The following is a 7,594-nucleotide window of genomic DNA, read 5'->3' as shown; positions in this document are numbered from 1 at the left end:
TTGTTGCCAACGATTGTTTATTTATAACCTTGTTCTTCATGTTCTGCTCTTAACCACCTTTCAGTAAATTAATTTAATTTAATTCCACCCTTTCCCAGCTGAGCCATTACATAATTTGCAAAATTCAGTGGCAAAGAGCAATAGGATCCCCATTAGAACTTGTTTTTACCGAAAACCTAAAAGTCCTCTGATTTTTATAACTTAAGCTAACAAAAAAAGGGCTTTTGCTCGAATTGCATTTCTAAAACCATCAAGATTTTTCACCTAGTGGACTTAAATGTACTTGGAAACGAGAAATTTGAATTTTTCCCAGCATCAGAAACAGCCACTCAGATCGCCTAAGCTGATCGCACATGCCCCAACCCGATCAAGTTCCCCCCTCCAACCAAACCATCCTATCACTGAAACAAAAAATACATAAAAACCTAAAAAGTCTCGGAAACAACAGGATCCAGCTTAAATCGAAAATTCGGCAATAGTAATTAAAGTTCATTGTACCTAGCTGAATTCCGAAACACAAAATATAAAATACGATAAAAACATACAACATANGGCGTCAGCTTCGGCCATGGATATCACAGCGGCGAAAAATTGGTGGTCTGGTTTAGCTTCGTTTGGAAATTGTATCGATTTCGGGTTGCACTGAAGAGAGGAGTTCTGGGCTCAAATGGTATACTATGTTCGGGCCGGGCTACCAGGAACATTATTAAATCTTTAAATTCTAAAAATCATTCTTTATTAATTAAATCTCATGCATAAATTAAACGACAAAAACTTGTATGATACGATCTCACGAGTCGTATTTTGTGAGACGGATCTCTTATTTGGGTCATCCGTGAAAAAATATTACTTTTTATGCTAAGAGTATTACTTTTTATTGTGAATATCGGTAGGGTTGACTCGTCTCACAGATAAAGATTCGTGAGACCGTCTCACAAGATACCTACTCAAATTAAAATATTATGTGTAATCTAGTAAATCATACATGTCATCGTTGACGATGATTCTTATTATCGCTATGGTTATTGCTATTTAGCATGATGAATATTTTGACACACAATGAACATCTTTAGGACATTGTACAATGTATTACATTTGTTGTTAAACAATTAACAAATATATTAATTCATAATAAAGTGTTTCGCTTCTATTTCGTGTAATTGTATAAATATATTATATTATTAAGGAATTTTGAATAGACAATCAACTCTTAATTATTGGTAAGATATTCTAAATCTTATTTTAAATTGTAAAATAAGTTACACAATCATTCAATTCTTAAAATGAAACATAATTAACCTTACAAGCTAAAACATTACATCTTTCAAATAACTAACATATTATTTTTAGAAATCATTTAAACCGACAAAATGATGATTTTATTTTAAATTTTAAATCATTAAAATTAGGACAGCAAATGAATTGAATCAATTCGCGAACTTTTCGAGTCATCTCGATAATTATTTGATTTGTATTCGAATTTATTGAACTCGATCATGTTCGAATTGTGCTCAAGTCGAACTTTAGCCAAAATTATTTTGTTCAATAGTTCGAGAGCTGCTCGCGAACCTTAAAATTTTGTTAATATAATGTGATTTTTGTATATTAAATGCTTCTTCGGCCCGAATCGAGGAACTTAGATATATATAGTTCGAACCATTCAGACGTTCGAGATGTTAGAATAGGTGTTCAGCGAGACAACTTGTGATTTGAGCTTTATTGGCTCTTATGTGAAAACAATCTTTATTTTAATAAAATTTTACGGTTTATCCAATTATAACAGTTATTTTATTTGTATATTAATGCAACCTACATAGATAAATTTCTTTGACATACTATAGGTTCTATGAGGTCTGCCTCTCAACGTAAGATCATGAACTCATTAAAAAGCGTACAATATATTCTAAACAGGGTTATAGTCGATTCAACAACAAAAAATAAGGATAAAGGTCGCTTGAGCTTGAGACTAGTCATATGTGATGTAAATGTCATGTTTCATTGGTAAGGGCATGAAAATATCAATTGATACGAATTTGTGATCATTTAATGATGCACTAAAAAAAACCCTCCTCGAATTGTCCAAGTTATCGAGTGGAAATAGTCTGCGATTATGGTTGTATACCATTAATCCTTTGACTCAAGATAATATAGAGGCTTTATGTACTAGTTTGAACTTTTATCCGTTTATCGACTCCATTGAAGGACATCAGGTGGCGTGGTTGAGTGTAGTTTTGAAATACATAGGAACCAATGCACTGTATTTGGGGATTCACCGCTCGCCTACATGTGAAGATATCCTATGTAATGATGAGTTAATAGTGTAATGAGTATATGGCCAGAACAAAACATGTGCTTTAGAGAAAGAGGTTTTCCTAGTTGTATATACGATGTCACTGTTATTACTTAAAGATATATCACATCGTTATCGAATTCATTTGTAACTCTCGATATACCAATGGTTGCAGATTTGATCGAGATATATAAGTTGAAGGGAGGGTACTGTACACTAATCTTAACTTAAAATTATTACAGACACTATCAGTGATATCTAGGGGATAATTGGGCGATGATACTAGAAGCTCTTACCATGATTTGATGGGTGCAATCGGACTTAAGTTGTGACGTTCATGATCAAGGGGTTGATGAAAAGAATGAAGCTAATTAGGATAAGACTGATATGAATAAATGTTATTCTGAATCACATAAAGTTGTGAACTTATGGCTAACTATACCTCTGAATCATTGAGGGTCAGACAAGTATCGGATTCTGTGTTTCCATTGAGATGGTCAAGTTCAAGAAGTTGAATTTGACGACTATAGTTTGATAGAGATCAAACAGATTGCTTATAAAGGAGTTTATAAGTTGATTTCATGTAATGGAAGATGCTGAAGTTAACTTAATAGCTAATTAAGAGAGAAGAGTGACACTGCATGTTTTAGTGAATGAGTTCACAAAATTGACAGCTGGAAAAAATGGATCAATGGAAATTTTAAATTTTCATTATATGAACGAGATTTGTACCCAAGATATGGCACTGTCTGATCATCGATCAGAGTTATAATGAGTTCACAATTATTTTTTTAATAAATTTAGAATATACTGATTAAATAATAATATCATTAGTAGTGACTAGGGGTGGCGAAAAACCCGAAAATCTAGACCCAACCTGAATCTCGTCCCATTGCAGCCCCGAAAAATTCCCGACCCGTTTTTTCCCGACTCGATTGTTTGGGATTTTTCCCGTCTTGATTAATTTCGGGATAAAGATTGGGCATATGATCTCCTCCCGACCCGAAATAATATTATTAAAATTTTATATTATTATTAATATTATAAAATTATAATTTACATTTTCAATTTCTAAACTGAGAGAAGACCGAAGAAGAGCAGAAGACTAGGTTCTTAGAAATTTTCTGCATTCTTGTCCTTCACTTCACTGCACTTCACCTTCACGGCTTCACCTAAAATTAGATAAGACCGAATAAGAGCGACAAGTATATTTTTTCATCCTAAATTTTTATTTTTGAATTCCTTTCGGGCCTCTCCAATATTTCCCGTACTCGGATCATCTTTGTAGGCAATATGTTTGTTTTTTTGTCTGAATGGGAGTTGCTGTCGAGCGTTGTTTCGTGGTCTCCTGGGCACGCATGCTTCTGTATGAAAGACTAACAAGTAACAACATATGGCCTAAATCTTTATGCAGTTTACATGTTGAAGTATCTTGTCCGAATTGCGGTGTTTACTGGTTAATATGTCCTGCTTTGATTTATTTATCCATTGCTGCTTTTTCTTTTACTAGCAGACTGTATAAAGAACTGACGAAGAGCTCAATGTTCAGTACATTAATGATTTAATATTCTCATTGACAATTTGTTCGACTTCTCGTAGAGGCAAGTATTGAACTCATTCTATGATTTAGTAGTTGGTAAAATGCTTTAATCAATATCATTCAATTATGTTAGTGCATCCATTACGACATACCATATGTTCCCCTAATTGTAATATTATTGCATATTGATTGGTTTTATTGGTAGTAAATTGTTTTAATTCGTGGTTTCTAACCTAAGTAAATGTTACAACTAAATAAAGGTGCACCCAAATTTTTAATAATAAACAGAATGCCACTTAATTAGTATAACTCAGGGGAGTGGGGACAGTCTAAGAATAAGCAATTTATGATCAAGACATTGCTCATAGTTAGAAGGGTTGCGGCTGTATAGAATAGTGTATAGAATAGTGAGGCCATTGCTTCTGCAAAGCTGTAAAAAAACAAAAACAAAAATAAAATAGCAATAATTAATTGGATGTTGCCTTAACATTGCATTTATCGGTAAAATAATGGCAGCAATTTATGATCAAGACATTACTTACAAACATTTTGCTTATAATTAATAGTCTTAAGAGTATTATTATGTTTATTGCAATGCTTGGAACCTTTTATGTAAAAATTAAGAGTATTATTATTTGACAATTACATTTCTTATTATTGGAACATAGCGTACTATGATTACACTGCAAAAAAAAAACGCCATATGACAACGGTTAAAAACCGTTGTCGTAGCCTTTTTAAAACTGTTATTAAAGCCCTTGTTGTTAAAGAGTTCGCTCAAAAACAACGGTTTTTCACCGTTGTTGTAGCTACCATTTGCGACGGTTTTCAAAAAACATTCGCAAATAAAATTAGCGACGGATTTATGCAATTAGCGACGTTTTAACTTAAAGTTCGTCGCTAATTTTAGCGACGGTTTTTTCATGATTTCCGTCGCTAATTTTTTCATTTAAATAAAAAAAATTACTTTTAATAATTTAATAAATCTAAAAAAACTTACAATTTGAGTATACTAACAAGATTCATGATCTTAATTAACACTTAAAAATTTACCAAAAATTAAAGCGAAAAAATTTCTCTTAAATCGAAAGAAAAATTTTAAGTGTTGTGAAGTGATAAAATCGTGTAAGAGATAAAAATTTTAAGTGTTGTGAAGTGGGGTGTAAGAAAATGGATCGAAAATACGGGTATTTATAGACAGTTTGCGACGGTTATAGCAAAACCGTCACAAATTTCAAAATTGTGACTGTTGTTCTTTAAACCGTCGCTAAATTTAGCGACTGTTTCTAATATGTCACTAATTTTAGCGACAGTTTTAGTAAAACCGTCTCTACTTTTAGCGACGGTTTAAAGAAAAACCGTCGCAATTTTTAAATTTGTGACGGTTTTGACAAACCGTTGTTGTTTATCCAAAAAACACGCTAATAGTCGTTTGTAAAAAAACACGTTAATAGACAACGGTTCATAGAACCGTTGACATAAACGCTCAAAGACAACGGTTTTATAGAACCGTTGTCATTGACCCTAAAAACCGTTGTCTTTGACCCGCAAAAGACAACGTTTTCTTTGATCTCCAAAAGACAACAGTTTCATAAAACCGTTCATGAGGAAGTAGTAGATATTGGAGCCAAAAGAAAAAAAGTAACGAATGTATGGTCACACGCTAAGAAAATTACAAGGAAAAATTACAAAAAAGAGATCATTGATGTTGTTGCTATTTGCAATTATTGCAACACTGAAATTCCTGTCCATAGCAGAACACATGAGAATAATGGCATTGATGGATATGTAAAGCAATGAAAAAAGAATCCTCATAACGCGGTGAAGTCAGGTTCTTCTCAACCGATCTTAACACAGTCGTCCATGAATAATGCTTTGACACCCTCACATCTTTAGCCAAAAAAGCTTGAAGATAAGGTTGTCGAATTTGTTGTTAAAGATGAGATGCCGTTTAGGGTAGTGGAAGGGGCAGGGTTTTGTAGAGATGATGAAAGAATCTCAACCTCGATTCAAGATTCCCAACAGAAAGAAAATAGCATCTCTTGTATGGAATTTATATGCAGTGGAGGTGTCTAAGATAAAGAGTGTCATTGGTGATCAAAGGGTAAGTATCACGACTGATACTTGAACCTCGATTCAAAATATCAACTATATGGTCATCACTTCTCATTTCTTGGACAATGATTGGAAGTTGCATAAGCGAATATTAAATTTCACAAAGTTAACCTCTCACAAAAGAGATGAAATTGGCAAAGTTTTAGAAACATGTTTGAGCAACTGGAGGATAGATAAAGTTTTCACTATAACAGTTGATAATGTTAGCATGAACAATAAAGCGGTAGACTACATGGGAAAGAGGCTAAAGGAAATGGGCACTCTATTATTTGATGGTAAGTACTTGCATTTGAGATGTTATTGTCATATTATAAATTTAATTGTCAAAAGTGGGTTGAAGTTTCTTAATGAGCCAGTCGAGTCCATTAGAAAAATTGTGTGAAGTATATTCACTCTTCTGGGCACGGTTGGACCAATTTAGGGAGTGTGCTATCCTATTGAAGATGGATAAAATGTCAACAGTTCCAATGGATGTGCCTACGAGGTGGAATTCCACCTATACAATGCTTTTTGTTGCATACAAGTTTAAGAAAGTGTTTGATAGGATGGCAGAGAATGCACAATTTGTTGAATACTTTGAATAGGTAGATGGTTCGGAGAAGAAAAAGAGAATGGGGCCTCTTACGAAAAAAGATTGGGAGATGGCACAAGTCTTGTGAATTTTCTAAAGGGGTTTCATGATAGTAAATTGCAACTTAGTGTTAACAAGAAAACTACATCACCCTTGATTTGGGAGGAAATAGTTGCAATGAGGATAGTCATTGACGAGCCAATACTTGCACTACGGATCCTTCATTGCAAGAAGTTGCTAAGAGAATGGAGAGTAAGTTCAAGAAGTATTGGGGTGATCTTGAGAAGCTGAACAAACTTGTTTTCCTAGATCACATTCTAGATCCTCGTTATAAACTTCAAATGATTGGGATCCATTTGGGAGATATGAAATTGGATGCTACTAAAATACAAACATTTGTCGACAGTTTAAAAAATTGTCTAATGGAGTTGTATCATTCATATAAAGGGAATTCGCATTTGGATCATATTAACGAGATTGATGATGGTGATGAAGACAAAGATTTGATGGAAATGTATAAGAATGATCCCGTTAAACTAAATTACCATCTGAAAATGGTTCAAATAAGAAAAACTCAAAATCAAACAGAAATAACCAATGAAGGGGACAAGTACTTCTCATATCCATTTGTGAAATGGAGCTTAAACTTTGATATTTTGGAGTGGTGGAAAGGGAATACAACAGCATTTTCAGTCTTTTCTAAGATTTCCAAGGATATTTTTTCAATCCCTTCATCTACTGTTGCTAGCGAGAATGCTTTTAACCTTGGGAGGAGGGTCGTGGATCCATTTACGGCATAATTGCATCCCAAAATGGTGGAGGCACTAGTGTGTACAAGTGACTGACTTAGAAATGAATAAATTAACTTATACAAAGAGCCGACAGAAGATGAATTCAACTTCTATAAGGATTGCGAAGAAGTAGTCATAAGTAAGTCTATATTTAACTTGTTTAGTAATTTTGTTGAGTACTTGAATGTTTGTCTATCATTCTTTTATGCAATAAAATATAAATTAACTTTAAAAAAATGAGGATCTTTTTAACATAAATGCATCTATTTATTTTAGTCATCTATATA

This window comes from Primulina huaijiensis, chromosome 2, assembly GCF_012295235.1.
Source record: "Primulina huaijiensis isolate GDHJ02 chromosome 2, ASM1229523v2, whole genome shotgun sequence".
Lineage (NCBI taxonomy): Eukaryota > Viridiplantae > Streptophyta > Magnoliopsida > Lamiales > Gesneriaceae > Primulina > Primulina huaijiensis.
Note: the sequence above shows the minus strand (reverse complement) of the source record.